The following is an 11,792-nucleotide window of genomic DNA, read 5'->3' on the forward strand; positions in this document are numbered from 1 at the left end:
CACACACACACACACACACACGTTTGGAGAACAGAGAGGCCTCCATCACCTGGCCATCTTGGATGTCAACATACCTGGATGTCAACACACATGTATAAACACACCTGTATGTCAACACACATGGGGGGTATTCCACCAATGTCGCTAAAGGAAAATCCAGGCTTATTTTGATATGTCTCGCTAATTTCAGTGGGAATTCCTTTACCTGAATGTGGCTTAAAGGAGTCGCCGCTGAGTAACCATGGCAACTTCCTGCCTCAGAACTAACCTGTTACCTACAGGCTGCAACGGTTCAGTTGGCCCACGGTTCGGTATGAACCTCGGTTTTTGGGTCGCGGTGTGAAGATATTATTAAAGCGTGCGCAATGCGACGGGTGATCGACAGGCGCATATATGCTTTATTAATATCTTCACTCCAAGATCATCTAGTCTGCTCTGGCGCCTGCGCTGTCTGTTGTTCATCTTGCACACAGGTAAAAATATCCAGGATCCAGCAGCGTCGTCGGGCTCGCGCAAACAAACCCGGCTTTTACTTGGTCCGGGCAAGAGGGCAAGCGTTACTGTCGAACCCTGAGAGATTCTCTGAACTAAATTTACAGATCTACAGAAGGAAATGCTTAATAAACCAATAACAGAACAGGAGATCAAGGAAGCTCTGGGTTCCCTACAATCAGGCAAAGCACCAGGCCCTGATGGACTGGGTTGTGAATTTTTATAAAGAATTCAAATCAGTACTGATACAACCCTTGCTTAATATGTTTCACCACTCATTGGAGAATGGCTTCCTTCCCAGGTCACTAACAGAAGCCAATATCAATATTGTCTTATTCTTAAAAAGGGGAAGGCTGATGACGACTGCACCTCCTTCAGGCCTATAAGCTTACTGCATACTGACCTTAAATTGCTTTCCAAGATCCTTGCTTTGCGTCTAGGAACAGTCCTGCCCTCCATTATAAATAAGGACCAAACAGGATTTATTATTGGCAGAAACTCATGCAATAATATGAGGAGGCTTCTCGTGATCCAGCTTTCCAAATCTGGCAATGTAGACTGTGTCGTAGTTAGCCTGGATGCAGAGAAGGCCTTCGACAGGGTCGACAGTCATTGGCTGGGTAAAGCTACTATAAGCTACTATATAACAATTATCTGCCGTCTTAACAAATGGTAGACGGTCATCTTATTTCCACCTGGGCCGTGGAACAAGACAGGGGTGCCCATTGTCCCCCCTATTATTTGCGATAGCTATCGAGCCCGTGGGGGAATCTATTAGTCACACGGCCCTTCTATTTCAAAGACTCATAAAATGTCCTTGTATGCTGACGACATACTACTGTTTCTTACTAAACCTGAGGTCTCAATATCGTCAGTTCTTGATCTGACTGGTTGCTTCAGTCAATTTTCGGGCTGCAAAATCAATTTATCTAAATCAGAAGCTCTTCCTTTGGGTGTTCTCTGTGATATTCTCTCTTTCTCACCCCCCCCCCCCAGTATCTTGCCCGTTTAGATCGGCAGTGCAGGGCTTCACATATCTGGGAATAGTGATAACCCCACTGATCCAACAATTATATGAAGCTAATTTTACACCCCTGTTGAAGCATATACTGTATATGATGATCTTGAAAGATGGATTTCCTTGCCACTATCTATGTTGGGTAGGATCTCATTACTTAAAATGAATATTCTCCCTAAACTTCTCTATGTATTTCAGATGTTGTTGATTATGTTTTCTAGAAAAGTAATTAAAGAAATAACTAGTAGGTTTAATACTTTTATCTGGACAGGGAAAAAACCTTGTATGAGTCTGGCTAGACTTATGAAGCCACAGGAAAGAGGTGGTCTATCGGTTCCTGATGTTAGGCTTTACCAACTGGCCTCACAGTTACGTTACATTTCTGATTGGATTCAGAATGACAGCAACTCTGTTTGGCTTGACCTAGAATCCTCCCAGGTCAATCAGCCATTACGGGTCTTTTGTTTACTTCAGATCAAAAAAAGAGTAAAACTTTTATTGGTGACAATATGATTATAAATGCAACTATTAAAGCCTAGAGGTCTGAGGAACATAAGAAAACTATGGTCTAGAGCAGTGGTTCCCAACCGGGGGTACGCGGACCCCTAGGGGTACGTGAGGGGATTGCAGGGGGTACGTGGAAAGATTTGGAATTATAATGTATTTCCCCTTCCCAAAAAATAAATACATATACAAGTCATTTCATAAACCTGTTGTTAAAATGGTACGCTGCAACTTAAGTTCCTCCCCGACAGGTGATGACTGTAACACAAGTGGTAGTCACGTCACATTTAAATCATGTTCACGATCATTTTCGCGCGCAAGTCAGCTAGGCCTGTCAGTATACCGCAAAGATGGACAGATGGCTAAAACGAGGAGGGCAGGCGGGCAGGTAGGCAGGAGGGCAGGCAGGCAGGATGGCAGGCAGGCAGGAGGGCAGGCAGGCAGGAGGGCAGGTAGGCAGGTAGGCAAGAGGGCAGGCAGGCAGGAGGGCAGGTAGGCAGGAGGGCAGGCAGGTAGGCAGGTAGGCAGGTAGGCAGGAGGGCAGGCAGGCAGGAGGGCAGGTAGGCAGGAGGGCAGGCAGGCAGGAGGGCAGGTAGGCAGGAGGGCAGGCAGGCAGGAGGGCAGGAGGGAAGGCAGGCAGGAGGGCAGGCAGGCAGGAGGGCAGGCAGGCAGGAGGGCAGGTAGGCAGGAGGGCAGGTAGGCAGGAGGGCAGGCAGGCAGGAGGGCAGGCAGGCAGGAGGGCAGTTAGGCAGGAGGGCAGGCAGGCAGGCAGGCAGGAGGGCAGGCAGGCAGGCAGGAGGGCAGGTAACAGGAGTCAGGCTGAACAGAAGTGGAACTGAAGCTATGATCTGGCAGTGAAGTGAAGGCTGGAACGGGTCTTTATGCAGGGCTAACGATTAGGTAATTGTGAACAGCCGGACAAACGCACACCCGAAGCCACTCCTGCCAATTAGAGGGAGAGCGAGAGAGAGGCACTGCCCACTACCTAGAGGTAGAGGGCGTGACAGTTATACTGTATATCGGCACTCATGGAATGCCTCTTGTCCAATCAAATGACTTGGTCGGAACTAACTGTTGTATAATAAATGTTATATTTGCAAGTTAGTGTTTAATTGAAATTGTTTGGAAATAATCAACACGCATGAGTGAGGGGGTACTTCTGGCATGGCAAAACAGCTCAAGGGGTACACAAGACAAAAAAGGTTGGGAACCACTGGTCTAGAGCAATGGCCCGTCACCAATAATATTTGGCCCAGCAGATTATTTTGAGAATCCACATTTTTCTCTTTTTTTTTTTTACAATATCGGACCGACAGTCCCACACCACGCCTATAATGTCCGAATAGAGAATCTACCTCCACCTGAATAATGCGTATTGTACTTTTATTCATGTTGAGAGTGAATGACACAGGGACAGACAATCAGGCAGCGAAGCGCACTGATGCTGAACCCCTCAGAGTGAATCATAAGTAGGTGGACAAGGCGTGGTGCTGAAATAGCGTGTGTGGTTTGAAAAAAATAACATCAGCTCATTAAATCATTCAAACATAATGTTTACGTATGTGACTGCAACACACATATGAACAGTAACAAAGCAAATTCTGTTTAATTTTCTGAAAAACATTGACAACAAAATCGGCGCAAAAGTGGTGGTAGGCCTATGCTCCTGAAACGACAGAGCAAACGCGCTATTAGGGATAATAAGTACAATGAGCCATAAGCCATTCATTCAAAATATACAAAATACAATTAGGTTATTAAATACAATAACGACAGGCTTGGTACTCACGTAATGTGAAAAGTGGCATCTCCCATCGGTCAGTATTTGCTTGATATCTGGTGATATTGACGTCACTTTAATCCGCGGTTGTTTTGAAAACTAATAATATTCTTGATTTGATTATTGATAATAGTGATAACTGGAGTGTTTTCAAAGGGACATTTAGGCAGGTTTGTAATAACGGACACTGTATTTCAAATTAATTAGAGAGAGTCTCAACTATCGCAACTCTATAGTTTATGCACCGCCGCAACCGTCTTTCTACGATGCAACGATCTCCTGGGTTCAGAGCTGTCTGGAGTTCCTCCTGGATTGACACAAAACTTTACTGAGGAGATTTCTGGACTAATTTGACAGCCCCACTATGCTTTCATACTCAGTGATTACTAATTAATAAGACCATTATGATAACGACATGGATCCATGTTGAGATGTCCGCGAGACATGCAGAGATTGTTTGTTATTTGAAGGGTATACCGCCATCCGCAGGCAGTTTTTTTTTTTTGGTATGCATCAATCGATTTCTCTCGTGCGTCTTTATCACATTCATTGACGAAAAGGACGACTCGCATGTATAGAAAGGGAACATTCATTGTGAGCACGGAAAATGTGAGTCTCTCACAACGGCTTTGCATTGATGAAACCAGGTAGGATGAACGTATAGTTCGCTGTCCATTCCTGTTTGCCCTGTTTTCACCGTCAACTTTCCTCTTTAGACCTTTGGAGAGTGGCATTATGTTTCTCTTGCTAGCTAGCAGGTTAAATGTTTAGCTAACTTCACCCGACACGCAAACAACCAATCCAATAATAATGTGACCTTGTCTGGGAGGAGGGGGGAATAATTATCTGAATAAAACTACGACTCGCATGTATAGAAAGGGAACATTCATTGTGAGCACGGAAAATGTGAGTCTCTCACAACGGCTTTGCATTGATGAAACCAGGTAGGATGAACGTATAGTTCGCTGTCCATTCCTGTTTGCCCTGTTTTCACCGTCAACTTTCCTCTTTAGACCTTTGGAGAGTGACATTATGTTTCTCTTGCTAGCTAGCAGGTTAAATGTTTAGCTAACTTCACCCGACACGCAAACAACCAATCCAATAATAATGTGACCTTGTCTGGGAGGAGGGGGGAATAATTATCTGAATAAAACTATGTTAAATAATTATTAGAATAAGTTAGGCTGTGATACATCGTCAGTCCACACATTTATTATTCAAAACTATGGAAAAGGGTGAAACTACGTTTCAACGTTGTTGAGAATCACAACACAAACTCGCTAGTCAAGCCAAAATACTGCAACGTAATGGATTGGACTGCTACCTAGTTAACTATAATAACACTACTTTACATTGTTAGCAGGCTCACAAAACAAGCTGTGTTAGTTGACTAGCGATGTGTACATTTTTCGAAAGAAAAGTCAAAGTATTAGAACGTGTCACATTTTTTAAACAATCAATTACTTAAATTAGCCTTTGATTATGTTCTGGCCCGCCATCTAGTGGCTCAAAAAAAAATTGGCCCGAGGCCAAACCTAATTGCCGACCCCTGGTCTAGAGGGTCACTATCCTCCCTCTCGCCAGTTTGGGGTAACGTAGACTTCTGCCCTGGTGCCACGGATAGGGGTTTCAAGTTGTGGGACAGCAAAGGGATATGGAAATACTAATTTCATTTGACCAATTATGTAAGAAATATGACCTACCACGAAATGAGTTTTTCAGACACCTTCAGTTAAGACGTTTTTTAAATAGCCGAAAAGACACTGGCCTCTGTCACCAACCCTGCCCGCTCGAGAAGATGAAAAGATGAGAGGCATTCTGGGGCTTGGTAGAGCACTCTCTAAATATGATAAATGCAAGCCTGCATTCACACCCAAAGATTGGAATAACAACCTGAATATAAATACTGATGAAGCAACTTTCACTAAAATGGGAATCGGCAAATGACATCTCGATCTGTAATAGGACGAAGGAAACGCAATTTAGACTACTACAACATTTACTCCCCAACTTAGACATAAAATGGATCATAACAAATCAGAAATGTGTACAAAGTGTATTACTGAGGTTGGGAGCTATGTTCATTGTTTGGAAGATATATAGATTACTGGAAAAGTATAGCGAATAAAATATATCTAATCCTTATCCTAGGTGTTACATTGGACAAGGACCCCATGTGTCTATTGTTTGGGTTGCCAGACAAACAACTTTAAAGTATGCATTCCAAAAGACTTCTGTGTATCCTCACTTTTTGTGCAAGGAAAAATATATTGCTGAAATGGATAGACTGCAAACCTCCTCAGTGTTTCCTCTACATGCATTTCATCGTGGCGGGCCGCCACGATGGAATTTCCTCCGCCACCATTCAGATTTCTCAAAAAAAAAAAAAAAAAAAGTTCTCCAAAAAAAAAAACAAAAAAAAAAAAACATTTTAGCTGATTAAAATATATCTGATCCTAGATCAGCGCTATAATGGATGTTGACTAAAAGTGCACCTAAATCCACGCCCATCTCTCTCTAACCGCTGATCCAAAATCAGATTAATGACATTCAGTTGACGACGTGACACAAGGGCTCCTGATTGGTCTAAATGTGAACTGTGGTATTATTGTTATTGTGTACAGGCCACCGTAGTGACATCCGGGGGGTATTCCATCAACATCGCTAAAGGGAAAATCCAGGTTTAGTCTGATAAATCTCGCGAGAGTTCTTACAAATATCCAGGCATGCTTGAGTGTGTTGTTGACAATCGTTCATGTCCTTCATTAAACGTTTAGCTTTGTCATTTGATACGCCGCCTACGACTACCATCTCTCTGCACTACAGTAAACAGTTAATCAGTAACGTTAGCCGCTTTTGTGCTCATGTAGGCCTACTTCGTATTATATTATAGCTGATGATCTTTGTGTGTGTATGTGACTGTCAGTCACAAGTTTATATTCTGTATATTCATTATTTATTTTTTTTGGCCATCCTCTAGTTTTGGCTGTGATTAGAAAAAAAAAAAAAAAAAAAAAAAAACGCTGTTTTGAGCGCGCGTGCGCGTTTCATGGGCGTGCACGCGAAAAAATCGCGCGCGCTACGCGCGCGGTCACGGCCACCCGCCACCATTGTAAAAATTCCTGGAGGAAACACTGCTCCTACAATAGCTGGATGGCACAAGGTCATTTTTGATATGACTCATATGGAATATTTGACATATAGGTCTAAATGTAAGGTTAAGGTATTCTTAGATGATATTGGTACCAGACTGGCAGCCATTGTAATGAAGGGTTTGGTGGATTACACTCAGGAAAATACACAAGACTAATGTGTATTGTGTAACAGATCTGTAATGTACATTGTCACAATGTAGCCTATATTATTCGCTGTGTTGGTGTTTGTGCTGCCGCTGTGTGTGTTTAGGATTGTAAGACTTGGATGTTGTCTCCGATGGGGGTGATCCCCCCATATATTAGGGTATCTATGGCATTTGTTGTGTAATTTTCCCTGTTTTTTCTTTTCTTTTCTTTGTGAAAAAAAAAGAACATGCTCTGTTATTGTTTATGGACAATGTACTAGGGAAGTGAAAAACTAGTTTTCTACCCTTATCTGGGACAATAACCTTCCCCACGGACACTAGTTGTTCTGATGTCCTGTTGTGTACATGTCTTAAGGTGAAATTCAATAAAAAAGATTAACCAATAACCATAAAACAAACTCCACCTCAGCCTAAACCGAAAAACCGATATTCACTAGTGTATTGAACCGTGGATGGAGAAACGTCCGGTTCAATATAAAAGCAAGAACCATTGCACCCCTAGTACCTACCAGGTTAATTGTCAAGATTAAGTTAGTTGAGACACATACACTTGATGGAACTGTCCATCAACCGTTAGTTAGATGCGTGTCAAAAAATGTCTAACAGGCGATTTAGTTTCCGCCTGTTAGACATTTTTTGACACGCATCTAACTTAACGGTTGATGGACAGTTCCATCAAGTGTATGTGTCTCAGCTTGCATCATAAAGAGCAGAGCACCGTGTCTGGTGCAGGGGTTAAAGCAGCCAGCTAGCAATCAGAAGGTCGCTGGTTCAATCCCTGCCTCAGGAGAGAGCTGTGGCGTGTATTTAATGTTTATTTTGGGGGGGCATTTAGCAGAAGCCTTCATCCAAATCGACTTACAATTAATACATTTGTCTAAGTAAGTGAATCATATAATTTTGCCATTTAGCAGACGCTTTTATCCAAAGCGACTTACAATTACGAATTACAGGGACATTCCCCCTGGAGTAACTGAGGGCTAAGTGCCTTACCCAAGGGCACACTAGTAGTGGTGTGGCTTCAGGCGGGATTTGAACTCACAACCTTCCGATCCCAAGTCCAACTCACTATCCACTAGACCACCACTACCCCTACCTCATCTAGCCTAATCCATCAGTAATCATGAGAAATAGTAATCTATTCCAAAACCAGGGGCCATTGGCACTTAGAATGCTAGAAGAACATAATTACTACACATCATTACTTCAGAAAGGCTTCAAAGGGGATGGGGGGTATTACATTATTGTCGCTAAAGGGAAATCTAGGCACATTTTGTAAAAATTAAGCCTGGATTTTCCTTTAGCAGAGTTAATGGAATACTCCTCTGGATGTAAACACACATGTACCAGAGAGATGGGGGGGGGGGGGGCAGGATAACACACTCAGTATCCTAGTGGACCAGAGAGATGGGGGGGGGGGGGGCAGGATAACACACTCAGTATCCTAGTGGACCAGAGAGATGGGGGGGGGGGGGCAGGATAACACACTCAGTATCCTAGTGGACCAGAGAGATGGGGGGGGGGGGCAGGATAACACACTCAGTATCCTAGTGGACCAGAGAGATGGGTGGGGCAGGATAACACACTCAGTATCCTAGTGGACCAGAGAGATGGGGGGGGGGGGGCAGGATAACACACTCAGTATCCTAGTGGACCAGAGAGATGGGGGGGGGGGGGGGGAAGGATAACACACTCAGTATCCAAGTGGACCAAAGAGATGGGGGGGGGGGGAAGGATAACACACTCAGTATCCAAGTGGACCAAAGAGATGGGGGGCAGGATAACACACTCAGTATCCTAGTGGACCAGAGAGATGGGTGGCGGACTTGTTCTGAATGGGCCGCGGAGTGTGTGTGGTGAAACAACAACAAAAAGTCTATTTTAACACTAGGGAAGCCAGAAATAGTTCTAGTGTTTAGCTTTCTGATATCAGACTTTTATTTTGACAGACGTGTGTGAAAGACGTGCATGGCAACATGAACTTGAGCTTGTCACTTGTCATTCGAGCAGAAGCTAAATATGGCGAAGCGCAAATGAGTACGTAAAAAGCTGAAAAATTGTTCCCCAAAACCACCAGCTGCTGTCACAAACATTGACGACAAAAAGGGCCTGAAAAAAATGGGCTGAAACCTTATAGCACGTATCACTCAGAAGTTCCCTGGCCATGAATTAGCTACAAGCTGTATGTTATGTTACGGAACATTTCAACACTTCATTAATGTTTTCACTACAGAAGATGTCCAGAAATATTATACAAACATTTAATGTTTTGAGGAGATGCTACAAATGCAGTTGCATTTGGTATTATCGAGGGGAAAGATGTTGTTGTGCTTTTACAAACTTATAAATACAAATCTTGATGTGTTAACACAAGACGTTAAAAACGTCTATGCCCTGAAAATAATTCTCGCAGCGCATTTCACTAAAACGCAAGCTCAGGTTCACGACTACTTCCCGGCGAAACGGGGAGGTGATCACTGGATACGTGACCCCTTCGGAATCGACACAGAAAGCGTCACGTTGCTGATCTGTGTGAAAGTGGCTTCTGATCTGAGAGTAGCTCTGTCTGCCATCACCCCACTTTGCAACTCTTATCAGGAGTAAAGCACATCCCCAATTATCTCATTAACTTCCACAAACGCCAGCCCGTTTAGTAGCCTAATCAGAGAAATGATCATATTGTGCTAAGTAGACCTACTCTGAGAGATGATCATATTGTGTTTAGTAGACCTACTCTGAGAGATGATCATGTGTTTAGTCATTAGTAGGCCTACTCAGAGAGATTATCATATTGTGTGTGTAAACACAGATATGTAGTTATAATGTTCATTTTAGTGTTCAGCAGTGTTCAGTTCATGATCAGCAGCACACAGTTGTGATGTTCATCATCATCAGTTTATTAATCAGGATCAATTTGCTATTGCTAGAGTAATGTGCTCCTTGTAAAAAAATAAAATAAAATAAAAAGCCATGATGACATTGTGTAAGTGTTTACTAGACAATTTTTGATAAATTATTTGTTTGGTTTGAATTCTATAAAAGTGGGTCGCGACTTAATGACCATGGGAAAATGTGGGTCGCAAAGCCAGACCAGTTGAGAACCACTGTCCTAGGAGACCAGAGAGATGGGGGGGGGGGGGGGGGGGCAGGACAACACAGGGCTATCGGCTCTGTACCATGTGTTACCATGGAGAATGATCATTGGGGGTTGGAATGTGAATTAGAACCGCCCACCTGCTACACAGACACACACACACACACACACACACCTCATCTAGTATCATGTTCGTTACTGTGAGTGACTGTCTGGGAAGCATTCTTGTGCTGCAGGGGAGAGAGGGATAAGAGAGATGAGGTACAGAGAGAACGAGAGAGGAGGAGGAGGAGGAGGAGAGAACGACAGAGACCCTGGGGTGAGGCGCAGGGAGAGTCGGCTAGACTCCCTCGAGCATTTGGAAGAGATCTAGAATTACCTCACTGCCTGAGAGAAAAGGGGGGGGGGGGGGATAGGAGGAGGAGGAGGAGAGAGAGAGACAGACCACTGAGTCACCCTCCCACTGCTCACAGAAACAGCTGTCACTAACTTGTGGCTGGCCAGATCCTGGCTCCTATTTACATGGCATGTGCTGCTGCTGCTGCAGCTGCCAACAAGACAGAGTGACAATGACCAGGCTGCAACACACACACACACACACACACACACACACACACACACACACCCCTCACTTTACTGCACGCGGTCAAGGCAGCCCTGGTGCAGTGATTGTGGACACCGTGGCCGTGGACGTAGCTGACTAGACACCGGGTCAGACCCGGGGCTCACATCACAACACACAGCCAACAGTCCCACAACGTCGCGGCTGTCGCGCACGCGCACACACACACACACACACACACACACACACACACACACACACACACACAGCACACACACACTCCTGGGCCAGGTAGAACTACACAGAGGAGAGTTACACGGATGCCGTGGTGCAGAATCATGACTAGTATTTAAGTATGAAGTAGCTAACCACTCTGGGTAGTTATAGCTAGTCTTTTACCCAGTCAATACCGAGACGATCGGTGACTATTACAAGCAGCTATACAACTACAACGTTCACAGCCACCAGTAAAGACGCCTGTGGACCAGAGGTGTCATCATCACCATCATCACCATCGCCGTAGTCAACTACAATGTAAACAAATCAATGAAGCGCCTTTCACAGCTTAATGTTGGTTCAACTCAAACACAGTTTGTACTTACACACACACACACGCACGCACACGCGTCGACCTGTCACACGTGGGTAGTAGGCTGGTTGATGAATGCAACACAGTTATGATATCTCGCCAACTCAAATGACGTAAAGATGAGTTACTTCGATAGCAGCGGTGAGGCCTAGGCGCAGAGGGTGGCTAGCTAGCTAGCTGGGTCGGCGTAGCCTAGCGACAAGGGCCTCCGCTGCCGTAAACAGGGCCTCGGCTGCCGTAAACAAGGCCTCCGTTGCCGTAACCTAGCGACAAGGCCCGGTGGTAGCCTAGCGACAAGGCCCGGCGTAGCCCAAACAAGGCCTCCGCTGCCGTAGCCTAGCGACCAAGGCCCTCCGTCCGCTGCCGTAAACGAGGTCTCCGCTGCCGTAAACAAGGCAGGATTCACGTACCACAGCTAGCCAGAACCGCTAACTGGCTAGCTAAAACACTAC

This window comes from Nansenia antarctica (assembly GCF_963989245.1).
Source record: "Nansenia antarctica genome assembly, chromosome: 9".
NCBI lineage: Eukaryota > Metazoa > Chordata > Actinopteri > Argentiniformes > Microstomatidae > Nansenia > Nansenia antarctica.